Below are 15,311 nucleotides of genomic sequence, written 5' to 3' on the forward strand. Positions count from 1 at the left end.
GCTTAATTCGCACCAGATTATATGCACCACGAAGATCTATCTTTGTGAACCAACTAGCCCCCTTAACCCACACGGCTTAGCATACTCCAAGTCCATCAAATTCAGGGCAGCGCCTGAATCCACAAATGCCATGACAGAATACGATGACAAAGAGCAGATCAAGGTAATGGACAGAAGAAATTTTGACTGTACCGTACCAATGGTGGCAGACCTAGCGAACCGCCTAGAGCGCTTAGGACAATCAGAGATAGCATGAGTGGAATCACCACAGTAGAAACACAGACCATTCAGACGTCTGTGTTCATGCCGTTCAACTCTGGACAAAGTCCTATCGCACTGCATAGGCTCAGGTTTAAGCTCAGGTAATACCGCCAAATGGTGCACAGATTTACGCTCACGCAAGCGTCGACCGATCTGAATGGCCAAAGACATAGATTCATTCAGACCATCAGGCATAGGGAATCCCACCATGACATCTTTAAGGGCTTCAGAGAGACCCTTTCTGAAAATTGCTGCGAGCGCAGCTTCATTCCATTGAGTGAGTACAGACCACTTTCTAAATTTTTGACAGTATACCTCTATCTCATCCTGACCCTGACACAAAGCCAGCAAATTTTTCTCTGCCTGATCCACTGAATTAGGCTCATCGTACAGCAATCCGAGCGCCAGGAAAAACGCATCAATATTACTTAATGCAGGATCTCCCGGCGCAAGAGAAAATGCCCAATCCTGAGGGTCGCCACGCAAAAAAGAAATAATAATTCTCACTTGTTGAGCTGGGTCACCAGAGGAGTGAGGTTTCAAGGCCAAAAACAGTTTGCAATTATTTTTGAAATTCACAAACTTGACTCTATCACCATAAAACAAATCAGGAATAGGAATTCTTGGTTCTAACATAGGCTTCTGAACCACCAAATCTTGAATCTTTTGCACATTTATAACGAGATTATCCATTGAAGAGCACAGACCCTGAATCTCCATGTCCACACCTGTGTCCTGAACCACCCAAATGTCTAGGGAAAAAAAAAGACAAAACACAGTGCAAAGAAAAAAAAATGGTCTCAGAACTTCTTTTTTCCCTCTATTGAGAATCATTAGCACTTATGGCTTCCTGTACTGTTATGTTAACCAATTCAGTAACACAATGGACATAGCAGTCAGAACACATACAGTGGTCTGACAAACACCCAAAATTAAAGAACGAGCTCTGAGACGTGGGAACTCTGCAGACCGCAATCCCTGATCCTATCAAACCACACTAAAGGCAGCCGTGGAGCGCTCCTGACCAGAACCTAGGCGCCTCGTCACAGCCTGAGAAACTAGCTATTCCTGAAGATAGAAGAATAAGCCTACCTTGCCTCAGAGAAATTCCCCAAAGGAAAAGGCAGCCCCCCACATATAATGACTGTGAGTAAGATGAAAACACAAACATAGAGATGAAACAGATTTAGCAAAGTGAGGCCCGACTAGCTGAACAGAACGAGGATAGGGAAGATAACTTTGCGGTCAGCACAAAAACCTATAAATAACCACGCAGAGGGGACAAAAAGACCCTCCGCACCAACTAACGGTACGGAGGTCGTCCCTCTGCGTCTCAGAGCTTCCAGCAGGCGAGAAAAAAACCAATAAAGCAAGCTGGACTGAAAAATAGCAACAAAATAACAAAAGCAAAACTTAGCTTTGCAGAGCAGCAGGCCACAGGAATGATCCAGGGAAAAAACCAGTCCAACACTGGAACATTGACAGGAAGCATGGATCAAAGCATCAGGTGGAGTTAAGTAGAGAAGAAGCTAACGAGCTCACCAGATCACCTGAGGGAGAAAACTCAGAAGCTGCAGTACCACTTTCCTCCACAAACGGAAGATCCCAGAGAGAATCAGCCGAAGTACCACTTGTGACCACAGGAGTGAACTCTGCCACAGAATTCACAACACAGGTCCAAAGCCCCACCATGTGCTATTCAGAACTCCTACTCCCAGGAAATTCAACACAGGTGGTTCAGTGTGCTATTCAGGGATCCGGTCCTACTCCCAGGGCCTCCCAACACACAGGCTCTCCAGAACCTTCCACTGGAACCACACAGGACCATGTGACCCACACCCTGGTCACATTATATACCTTGAACAACTCCCCTGGGTGGGAGTGTGGGTGTGTGGCTAGTTTGTCCCGCCCATCTCACATAACTAGCCCTGCCAAACCTCCCATGACTATTATACAATATTATACTTGTAGGACTACAGGTCCCAGAACACCATATCGCTTCAGGCTGGCAGCGCAGAGACCCCTCCTCTGCGACACATATATCGGCCATTCACCACAATGCCAGACTTTGTCACATCATCACATCCATGCTTGTGATTCACATGCACTCTCATGGCCTCAATACACCTCTGTGCGCATACTGGGGAGACTATGCAGCGCCCCCTACCTGTTACAGGGGTCACTGCATCACATACCTCCCCTCTGTTCAAACTTGTGGGGTTGAACATTTGTTTTAACCCAGGGGCCTCGAGACCGGGTACCCAAGTCACCTTGGCCTACTAGTTGAGAGAACCGTCTCAGTTGGTTTTGAGCATCACACATAACCACACCCTTGTTGAGTTTACCCCGCCCCCAGCGGTCAACACGTAGGCCTTGAGCTTTGGCCGTTTTGTCACAGTCTGTCTGTGTCACCAAACCTTTTGTCACCACACTTTCCAAGTGCGTCCCATTGCCTGGCCTTTTTCTCCATCGCCGCCACCCATGGTTGGTGCGGTCATGAGTCCCACTTACAGTCGAGGCTACTGTCTGGTCAGAGTTTGCCCCTTTGTCACTTTGGCTACAAGGTCTCCCACCTATGTCACTCAGTCCTGAGTTAGCTGAGGCGACACTACTTCTTTCATCCGACTGGGTACTCCCACCCCTTTCTTTGTCCACATTTCGGGTCGAAAGTGGCCGCCATCTTCTTCGCCTTTCTGGCAGATGTTTATTAACTTGCTGTCTCTCAAGTCTCAGCTGCTCTACCTCCCTTAGGTATGCCATGCGATATTCCAGGAGCATGCGGATGTTCCTAAGACTCTCCCTGGATCCGACAACAAGGAATGGAACCATCCCATCTTCACCCATGACCTGGACCTCGTCATCAGCCGGTATCCTCAGTCTCTTCAGACTGGATTTATCCACCATCCCCTGCATCACTCTCCCAAGTTTCCCAATGACTTTCGCCACCAGAGCTTTGGGTACTTGGACTGCGTCTTCCACTAAGCCCAGCCGACTAAGAGCTTTCCTCTCATGCTTCAAACGTCGAACGGCTTCATCATTCTTCAAAATGATTCTGTTTTGTACGGAGGCAGTGAAGGTGCATATCTCTCAGGACAGCCACCCGCTTCACTGTGACTTCCCTAGTCGACAGTATGACCAATTGCTGAGTCTCAGGCGCCCAGTGCACACTACATGCCTCTACTGCCTTTCTAAAGGCCTCATGCACACCCTTCCTGGAGCACGCTTCTCGCATGTCTTCGGGTACTTCTATAATGCTCTTGAAAAGCGGGGTCTCATCTTCACGGATATCTGCCACGACCGGGTGACTGTCTTGTTCCGTTTTTAGCACGAACTCATTCTCAGTCTTTTCTTGGGCCATTTTGAGTACCTCCATATTTTCCAATGTGGTCCTATTCATCTTTTGACATGCCAACAGATGATGTCTGAGCTCAAAGACCTCCCTCTCCAGCTCGTCCACTCTGTGCACAACCGCTTGTCTCAGAACTCTTTCTTGTTCGACAGACTCTTTAAGCAGCTCTATCTTGCTTCTCCCATCCTCCTGATTGGTGGAGCATGCGTCACTTAAGGAGGTATCTACTTCAGGCACCACTTCTTTGGTGGCCTCCTCCACTTCTGCACCCTCAGACTTTGCACTGTCGGCGTCAGCCCTCTCTTGGGTCTCAGCAGTGACATTTTTAGGTTCGTCCCTTATTCCTGGGACTTTAAAGTACTTCAGACTCTTCAAGTCCTCGGCAGTAGGTTTTCTGGAGCCTTCACCATCTTCCATCAAACCTTCACAAGGTGCAACTGGTTCAGCCCCTTTGCCTTTTTTCCGTCTCCGGCGACGGGAGGAAGACTTGCCAGCTGTACCTGAGTCAGCCTTACTGCACTCCTTTCCACTGGTGTCATCATCTGAATGGGAGTCACCACCACCCATTCGGTCTTCCTGGAACTGACAGTCCCCACTTAAACAGGTCACAATTTCTGGCATGGCTGTCACCGCCATCCTGTCTTCACCCTGTGGAGCCCTGTCGTTCCCCTGTGTCAGTATTTCTGATAACATTACACCGTACTCAGCTGTAGCGCTTGTTACTGGCCATGTCATGTCACAGTCACCCTTGGAGTCTGTGTCACACCCCCCAACATGGTGAACCTTCCAGTTGCTTTCTAACCGGGTGTCAGCTCCACTCTGTTTTACCACAACATCCTTACCAGTCACATTGTCGCACACTTCAGGTGACGTCAGGTCAGTAAGTTCGGCAGACGCACCTTTTCCTCTGGTCACCCTTATACCTGGCCCATCAGTGTTGGAAGGTGTTTCTGCCAACGTCATGTCACTAAGTTGGGCCCGTTCACCATTTTCTTTGGTCATGCCCAGCTTAGGTCTGTCATCTCTAGGGGGCGCATTCTCAACATTACTACCTCCCATACACATAATTTCCACAAACACTTCACCTTTTTCCCGCCAATCCCACAGTGCTTCCAAATCTTGTCCTATTACCATAGGACACGGCAAGTTTGGGACTACAGCCACCTCATGGTATGTGGAAACCTCAGCTGCGACAATATAGAGAGTGGCTACCTGAAGACCTTTAGTGTCCCCACTTATGCCACCCACTTTGGCCTTTCTCCCAGGTGACACAGAACTTCCTGGAAGGGTCCTCAGCAAAGACGCTTCCCTCTCCGGGTCTAACAACCCCCGCACACGCTCTCCATCCAGCCAAAAAGGACACAGTCGTGACTCCTCACTGATTGTCGCCCCTTTTTTGGCTCCACCCCCTTCTGGGCAACCATATCCGTTTGGGTCCCCGCCCACCCCCAGGGACACCTCCTTCCCTGGGGTACACCCCGTGGACTTCCCCACGGCACTCAGGCCCCAGTTCGCACAGCACATACCTATGTCTCTGGGCTTGTACTGGCCCTTTAAGAGTCTGCACGATCTGGGAAAGAGAGAAAGGGGAATCTTTTTTTTTTTTTATAGGTCACTTCACCAGCTCCTGCTGGTACACATATAACCGGCACCTCCGGCTGCCGACGACAAGCCACTGCCACTGCAGCTCCGCTTGTCACTGCCACTGCAGCAAGCCGCTTGTCACCTTCGTGGACCCGTCAATCCACAGCAAGACGCTTGTCAGCTTCGTAACCCCGCCGAGTTACAGCCAGACGCAATCTTCGTGGCCCGCCGAGCCACAGCAATTATCACTGAACGTGCCACCTGGAACGTTGCCCGCATTCGAATGCCATATGTAAGATTGCTCTTACTGAGTGTATTGGGGGACACTCGCTTAGCACGGGATTCACGTATACGGGCACGGTTTTTTTCCAAACAAAACAGTGCACATGGTTTATTATGGCATCATAAACCACAAAAATATGCACAGCAAAATATGGTTTAACTCATTATCTTCACATTAACAGGTTGCAGCAACTAATCATGCTGGTCCTCCTCTGACCAGTTGCCGTGGGTTACCACACAGTTCATATAACACAGGTTGCAGCAACTAAACACACTGGTCCTCCTGACCAGTTGCCGTGGGTTACCACACAGTTCATACACCATAGCAAGCAATTAGCACCAACAGACTATGGTACCTTCTGGGAGCTCCTGCTCCACCTGCCGACTCCTTGTCAGTCCTTACTCTTCCGGGAAAGCTGCCAAACGGGGATCACCAACTTGCCTGGTCGGCACACATAGTCAGTCCAGACCCACCGAAGGACTGTAGCTTCCCCACATGAACCGCACATGTGACCTGTCCAGGTGCTATTCAGGACCTCGTCCAACACCCCAGGCCACCCACAAGTCCAAAGCCCCACCGTGTGCTCTTCAGAACTCCTACTCCCAGGAATCTAACACACCAGGCTCACCAGGTCCAAAGTCCCACCATGTGCTATTCAGAACTCCTACTCCCAGGAAATTCAACACAGGTGGTTCAGTGTGCTATTCAGGGATCCGGTCCTACTCCCAGGGCCTCCCAACACACAGGCTCTCCAGGACCTTCCACTGGAACCACACAGGACCATGTGACCCACACCCTGGTCACATTATATACCTTGAACAACTCCCCTGGGTGGGAGTGTGGGTGTGTGGCTAGTTTGTCCCGCCCATCTCACATAACTAGCCCTGCCAAACCTCCCATGACTATTATACAATATTATACTTGTAGGACTACAGGTCCCAGAACACCATATCGCTTCAGGCTGGCAGCGCAGAGACCCCTCCTCTGCGACACATATATCGGCCATTCACCACAATGCCAGACTTTGTCACATCATCACATCCATGCCTGTGATTCCCATGCACGCTCATGGCCTCAATACACCTCTGTGCGCATATTGGGGAGACTATGCAGGGCCCCCTACCTGTTACAGGGGTCACTGCATCACAATATGTACACTCCTGCTATATACCGGAGCAATATATACACACCCCGCTCTATACCCATATAATGTACAGTGTATATATGTACACCCCTGCTATATACCTGTGTAATATATACACACCCTGCTCTATACCCATATAATGTACAGTACTCGTATGTACACCCCTTCTATACACCTGTGTAATATATACACACCCTGCTGTATAACCCTATAATGTATATATATATGTACACCCCTGCTATATACCTGAGTAACATATACAGACCCTGTCGTATACCCCTAAAATGTACAGTATATATATGTACACCCCTGCTATATACCTGAGTAATATATACATACCCTGCTGTATAACTCTATAATGTGTATATTTATGTACACCTCCTGCTATATACTTGTGTAATATACACACCCTACTGTATACCCCTATAATGTGTGTATATACAGTTAGGGCCAGAAATATTTGGACAGTGACACAATTTTTGCGAGTTGGGCTCTGCATGCCACCACATTGGATTTGAAATGAAACCTCTACAACAGAATTCAAGTGCAGATTGTAACGTTTAATTTGAAGGGTTGAACAAAAATATCTGATAGAAAATGTAGGAATTGTACACATTTCTTTACAAACACTCCACATTTTAGAAGGTCAAAAGTAATTGGACAAATAAACATAACCCAAACAAAATATTTTTATTTTCAATATTTTGTTGCAAATCCTTTGGAGGCAATCACTGCCTTAAGTCTGGAACCCATGGACATCACCAAACGCTAGGTTTCCTCCTTCTTAATGCTTTGCCAGGCCTTTACAGCCGCAGCCTTCAGGTCTTGCTTGTTTGTGGGTCTTTCCATCTTAAGTCTGGATTTGAGCAAGTGAAATGCATGCTCAATTGGGTTTAGATCTGGAGATTGACTTGGCCATTGCAGAATGTTCCACTTTTTGGCACTCATGAACTCCTGGATAGCTTTGGTTGTATGCTTGGGGTCATTGTCCATCTGTACTATGAAGCGCCGTCCAATCAACTTTGCAGCATTTGGCTGAATCTGGGCTGAAAGTATATCCCGGTACACTTCAGAATTCATCCGGCTACTCTTGTCTGCTCTTATGTCATCAATAAACACAAGTGACCCAGTGCCATTGAAAGCCATGCATGCCCATGCCATCACGTTGCCTCCACCATGTTTTACAGAGGATGTGGTGTGCCTTGGATCATGTGCCGTTCCCTGTCTTCTCCAAACTTTTTTCTTCCCATCATTCTGGTACAGGTTGATCTTTGTCTCATCTGTCCATAGAATACTTTTCCAGAACTGAGCTGGCTTCTTGAGGTGTTTTTCTGCAAATTTAACTCTGGCCTGTCTATTTTTGGTATTGATGAATGGTTTGCATCTAGATGTGAACCCTTTGTATTTACTGTCATGGAGTCTTCTCTTTCCTGTTGACTTAGAGACAGATACACCTACTTCACTGAGAGTGTTCTGGACTTCAGTTGATGTTGTGAACGGGTTCTTCTTCACCAAATTAAGTATGCGGCGATCATCCACCACTGTTGTCATCCGTGGACGCCCAGGCCTTTTTGAGTTCCCAAGCTCACCAGTCAATTCCTTTTTTCTTAGAATGTACCCAACTGTTGATTTTGCTACTCCAAGCATGTCTGCTATCTCTCTGATGGATTTTTTCTTTTTTTTCAGCCTCAGGATGTTCTGCCTCACCTCAATTGAGAGTTCCTTTGACCGCATGTTGTCTGCTCACAGCAACAGCTTCCAAATGCAAAACCACACACCTGGAATCCACCCCTGACCTTTTAACTACTTCATTGATTACAGGTTAACGAGGGAGACGCCTTCAGAGTTAATTGCAGCCCTTAGAGTCCATTGTCCAATTACTTTTGGTCCCGTGAAAAAGAGGACGCTATGCATTACAGAGCTATGATTCCTAAACCCTTTCTCCGATTTGGATGTGGAAACTATCATATTGCAGCTGGGAGTGTGCACTTTCAGCCCATATTATATATATAATTGTATTTCTGAACATGTTTTTGTAAACAGCTAAAATAACAAAACTTGTGTCACTGTCCAAATATTTCTGGCCCTAACTGTATATCTATATATATGTGTACATCCCATGCTTTCCTCCTGTGTAATATATGCACACTCTGCTGTATATCCCTATGAATATATATGAACGATGTGTGCCGGCGACCCAGTAAGAGCCTCTTGCAGTCTCGTGGGGATTAAAATGGCTGTTGTCAGCGGCTGATGAAACTGACTGCCAGAAATCCACACTGCCCGTCACTAGTTGTCCAATACTTCACAAGTCCCTGTCATGAGAATCACCTGCCCCAGAGAAGCTCCTGTGGACTTACCTTGCTTTCTCTCATCCCTCTGTTACCTGAGCTGCTGTCCTGGTCACTTGGTCTCTGTGTTCTGACTTCCAGTGATGTCATGTCTCCTTATCTCTGAGTTCTGGTCTCTGGAGTCTATTGTGACATCACAATCACTGCTGCTGTGCATTATGTACTGTACACCCCTGCTATAGATATACCTGTGTAATATATACATACCCTGCTGTATACCCATATAATGTACAGTGTATATATACAGTTAGGGCCAGAAATATTTGGACAGTGACACAAGTTTTGTTATTTTAGCTGTTTACAAAAACATGTTCAGAAATACAATTATATATATAATATGGGCTGAAAGTGCACACTCCCAGCTGCAATATGATAGTTTCCACATCCAAATCGGAGAAAGGGTTTAGGAATCATAGCTCTGTAATGCATAGCGTCCTCTTTTTCACGGGACCAAAAGTAATTGGACAATGGACTCTAAGGGCTGCAATTAACTCTGAAGGCGTCTCCCTCGTTAACCTGTAATCAATGAAGTAGTTAAAAGGTCAGGGGTGGATTCCAGGTGTGTGGTTTTGCATTTGGAAGCTGTTGCTGTGAGCAGACAACATGCGGTCAAAGGAACTCTCAATTGAGGTGAAGCAGAACATCCTGAGGCTGAAAAAAAAGAAAAAATCCATCAGAGAGATAGCAGACATGCTTGGAGTAGCAAAATCAACAGTTGGGTACATTCTGAGAAAAAAGGAATTGACTGGTGAGCTTGGGAACTCAAAAAGGCCTGGGCGTCCACGGATGACAACAGTGGTGGATGATCGCCGCATACGTAATTTGGTGAAGAAGAACCCGTTCACAACATCAACTGAAGTCCAGAACACTCTCAGTGAAGTAGGTGTATCTGTCTCTAAGTCAACAGGAAAGAGAAGACTCCATGACAGTAAATACAAAGGGTTCACATCTAGATGCAAACCATTCATCAATACCAAAAATAGACAGGCCAGAGTTAAATTTGCAGAAAAACACCTCAAGAAGCCAGCTCAGTTCTGGAAAAGTATTCTATGGACAGATGAGACAAAGATCAACCTGTACCAGAATGATGGGAAGAAAAAAGTTTGGAGAAGAAAGGGAACGGCACATGATCCAAGGCACACCACATCCTCTGTAAAACATGGTGGAGGCAACGTGATGGCATGGGCATGCATGGCTTTCAATGGCACTGGGTCACTTGTGTTTATTGATGACATAAGAGCAGACAAGAGTAGCCGGATGAATTCTGAAGTGTACCGGGATATACTTTCAGCCCAGATTCAGCCAAATGCTGCAAAGTTGATTGGACGGCGCTTCATAGTACAGATGGACAATGACCCCAAGCATACAACCAAAGCTATCCAGGAGTTCATGAGTGCCAAAAAGTGGAACATTCTGCAATGGCCAAGTCAATCTCCAGATCTAAACCCAATTGAGCATGCATTTCACTTGCTCAAATCCAGACTTAAGATGGAAAGACCCACAAACAAGCAAGACCTGAAGGCTGCGGCTGTAAAGGCCTGGCAAAGCATTAAGAAGGAGGAAACCCAGCGTTTGGTGATGTCCATGGGTTCCAGACTTAAGGCAGTGATTGCCTCCAAAGGATTTGCAACAAAATATTGAAAATAAAAATATTTTGTTTGGGTTATGTTTATTTGTCCAATTACTTTTGACCTTCTAAAATGTGGAGTGTTTGTAAAGAAATGTGTACAATTCCTACATTTTCTATCAGATATTTTTGTTCAACCCTTCAAATTAAACGTTACAATCTGCACTTGAATTCTGTTGTAGAGGTTTCATTTCAAATCCAATGTGGTGGCATGCAGAGCCCAACTCGCAAAAATTGTGTCACTGTCCAAATATTTCTGGCCCTAACTGTATGTACTCCCCTGCATTATACCTAGGTAATATATACACACCCTGCTGTATACCCCTAGAATGTGTATATATATTTATATATATTGTCAGGAATCCCACCGTATGTCCGGGATCCCACCAATATGTTTAATAAAGTCCATTTCTTCATGACAACAGAGGACGCCACCCAATGGATTGATGTTAATGCCAAGAAACTACAGGCGGAAGGAGACTGACTTTCAGTGGAGGCGTGAGCTGTTATTGTTACAAAAATTTTTGGAATATGAGAACCGGGTTGCTTTTTGTGCCCATTTACTACCTGTGTCTCTTTCACTTTTGGAAGAGTGGAGTATTGCCAAGTTTGATTAATGCGCCAGTTAGAGTTGTGTTGGAAAATGTGGGGGGAGGTGGGGACTGCTAACAGGGTGTACTGCAAGTGTTGTTTTTGGAATCTCTTTACTTTACTGTTTGTTTTGTACTGTTAATGATTAACGTAAAGATCTGTGGTTCTGTGGGTTGCGGGAGCTAGATGGAGGAGGTTACTTAGGTGACAGTGTCTCAAACGGGCCGAGGAGCCCCACTCTCCATGAGAGGAAAATGCTTTATCTTGAGGGGAGGTTGGGGTGGGAGATGGGAGATCAAAGGGTAGGGGGAAAGGGTTAGACAGCTCAGGTTAGGGAGTAGGATTTCCTGGATGACTGTTCCACGACACGATGGGGGACCATATAAAAATACTGAGTTGGAACATTATAGGCCTAGCGGATAAGACCAGAAGAGCGGCGGTGCTACATTACGCACAAGACCAAAAGGCCTACTAGAGACACACTCGGTTCATGAAAAGGTGGACGTCTTACTTAGGCGCTGGTTGCAAAAAACGTATCATTCCACCTTCTCTACATACTCAAGGGGAGTTTCGGTATTGGTCGCAACAGGTGTGCGCTATGAGAAGATGAAGGTGTATGTTGATGTGGATGGACAATATGTGGTAGTGAAATGCAGAATGCTTGGTGTTTTGATGTGTGTGGTGGCTACGTACATTCCCCCCCTTATTCGAGCAAAAAACTTAGAGAAGTGTTGGAATTGATTGGACGTGGAGATCCGATGCCGCTTTTAATTATTGGAGACCTCAATAACATATGTGATGATTTCTGGGATAGAACCAAAAATTATTATTATTATTATTTATTATTATAGCGTCATTTATTCCATGGCGCTTTACATGTGAGGAGGGGTATGCATAATAAAAACAAGTACAATAATCTTGAACAATACAAGTCACAGCTGGTACAGGAGGAGAGAGGACCCTGCCCGCGAGGGCTCACAATCTACAAGGGATGGGTGAGGATACAGTAGGTGAGGATAGAGCTGGTCGTGCAGTGGTTTGGTCGATCGGTGGTTACTGCAGGTTGTAGGCTTGTCGGAAGAGGTGGGTCTTCAGGCTCTTTTTGAAGGTTTCGATGGTAGGTGAAAGTCTGATATGTTGTGGTAGAGAGTTCCAGAGTAGGGGTGATGATCAGAACATGCACAGAACAGGTCGGAAAGCCATACTACGGCATTCGAAACATATAGTCGAGAGATTGGTATGACTGATTTGTGGAGAGTGCGACACGTTGGGGAGAGGGGATATTCGTGCTCATGATACTTTATCCAGAATAGATATGGCGCTCGGAAACAATATTGTGTGTCATCTGTGTACACGTGTGTAGGATGTTTTGCGGCCGCCGGTGCTGCTGTTAAAAAACGGACATATCAGTGTATTCTGCCCACACACGGTCCGTGGAAAAACACTGACATGTGCATATACCCATTCACTTAAATGGGTCTGTTACGGAGAAGCGGGGTCAGTGGGTGCTCTCGTCCGCTGACCCGGCTGTCTTTAGCAAGACTGCATGGACCACGGCTCATACCACTGAATGCCCGCTCTATCTCGCAGTGGGCAATACACTACACAGACAACACAGGGTTAAGGTAAAACAGCGTGGCAATACTTTATTGAACCACAGCACACAATAACAAACAGAGCATTCCCAACATGCCTGGAACTGTATGGGTACATGGGCGCATATAAAATATCACTGCGTCTCCACGTGTTTCCAGTTGACATGATGTCAGAGCTCCCAGGGTCGCTACTCCATCTGTGGATGAACACACAGAGAAGGGGCAACGACAAGCATAGGGAGATGACCAAGAACTGTCCATAGAGTCCATACAAGGTTCAGAGCCAGTTGACATGATGTCAGAGCTCCCAGGGTCGTTACTCCATCTGTGGATGAACGCACAGAGAAGGGGCAACGACAAGCATAGGGAGATGACAAAGAACTGTCCATACAAGGTTCAGAGCCAGTTGACATGATGTCAGAGCTCCCAGGGTCGCTACTCCATCGGTGGATGAACGCACAGAGAAGGGGTAACGACAAGCATAGGGAGATGACCAAGAACTGTCCATAGAGTCCATACCAGGTCCACAGCCAGTTGACACGAGAGTCACCACCTGTCTTATCGGACCATCTCCATGGAACCAGGTGACCAGCGGGTCCTGTTATGACCTCATCCTGACCCTGACACAAAGCCAGCAAGATTTTCTCTGCCTGATCCACTGAATTTGGTTCATCATAAAGCAATCCAAGCGCCAGGAAAAACGCATCAACATCACGCAATGCAGGATCTCCTGGCGCAAGGGAAAATGCCCAGTCTTGAGGGTCACCACGCAACAAAGAAATAATTATTTTTACTTGTTGAGCGGGGTCACCAGAGGAGCGGGGTTTCAAAGCTAGAAACAGTTTACAATTATTTTTGAAATTCAGAAACTTAGATCTATCCCCAGAAAATAAATCAGGAATAGGAATTCTAGGCTCTAACATCGGATTCTGAACCACAAAATCTTGAATGTTTTGTACCCTTGCAGTGAGATGATCCACACAAGAGGACAGACCTTGAATGTCCATATCTACACCTGTGTCCTGAACCACCCAAAGCTTTAGGGGAAAAGAAAGACAAAACACAGTGCAAAGAAAAAAAAATGGTCTCAGAACTTCTCTTATCCCTCTATTGAGATGCATTAATACTTTGGGCCAGCTGTACTGTTATGACCTGGTGGTTTGGAGCACCCGGAATGACCTGATAGTTAAAACTACCACAGGACAAGCTCTGGGATGTGAGAGCTCTGCTGACCGCAACCCCTAATCCTATCACAACAACTAGAAATAGCCTACCTAGGCGCCTCTTCACAGCCTAAGAGCTAACTAGCCCTAGAGATAGAAAATAAAGCCTACCTTGCCTCAGAGAAATTCCCCAAAGGAAAAGGCAGCCCCCCACATATATTGACTGTGAGTAAAGATGAAAGTCACAAACGCAGAAATGAAACAGGTTTCAGCAAAGGGAGGCCAGACTTACTAAACAGACAGAAGATAGGAAAGGTATCTTTGCGTTCAGCACAAAAAACTACAAAAGACGACGCAGAATGTGCAAAAAGACCTCCGCACCGACTAACGGTGCGGAGATGCCACTCTGCATCCCAGAGCTTCTAGCTAGCAAGACAAAATCATGATATCCAGCTGGACAAGGAAACAATGAACGAATTAGAAACTATCAGGAACTTAGCTTCTGCTGGAGTAGACAGGTCACCAGAAAGATCCAAGAGCGAACTGAACCAATGCAGAAACATTGACAGCTGGCATGGAGTAACGATCTAAGTGGAGTTAAATAGAGCAGCCAACCAAAGGATAAACCACGTCACCTGTGTAAGGAACCTCAGAAGCAGCAGCTCCACTCACAGCCACCAGAGGGAGTCCATGGACAGAACTCACCGAAGTACCATTCACGACCACAGGAGGGAGTTCGACAACAGAATTCACAACAGGGTCCCAACCCTGGCTTTTTCCAAACATATCCATGGTGCAGAGATGGTCACTGGATCAGATCTGTGTCCTTCGAACCGGAGCCGAAAACCCCTAGGTTGTATCCTATAGAATCCTAGACCAGTGTCCCTCGTGATGGTGCCATGATGAATTGGCCGCAGTCCTTTCTTCTGTCTGTAGTGTGGTTTGCAGAATGTCTGGCTGGTAGCTCTGTGTACCTCCATCTCCCAGGATGTGAACTCTAAGTCAATTTATACCCAAGGCATGTAAGCTATTTTTAGAATTACCCAGTGTCCTTTAGTTCAACATCAAGATATGGCAAACAATGGTGATGGGATTAAGTAGAACTATTAGCATATAAGCACACATCAATAAACAAAGCTTAACCCACTCAATGTACAGTCACTAATACAGACTTACACAGTATGTTAGATAGTATATCAGTGGGCAGTCTGTCTTTTTGACCCACCAGACATAAACACTTAAATTCACAAGCCAATATACAGATTAAAAAACAGTTCTTTTGTTTATGCAAAAAATGTAGCTGTCTGGGTAATTAAGATACAATCTGGTTTCTTCACATTCCTCCCCCATCTTAATTAACCAG

Source organism: Ranitomeya imitator, chromosome 2 (genome assembly GCF_032444005.1).
Source record: "Ranitomeya imitator isolate aRanImi1 chromosome 2, aRanImi1.pri, whole genome shotgun sequence".
Taxonomy (NCBI): domain Eukaryota; kingdom Metazoa; phylum Chordata; class Amphibia; order Anura; family Dendrobatidae; genus Ranitomeya; species Ranitomeya imitator.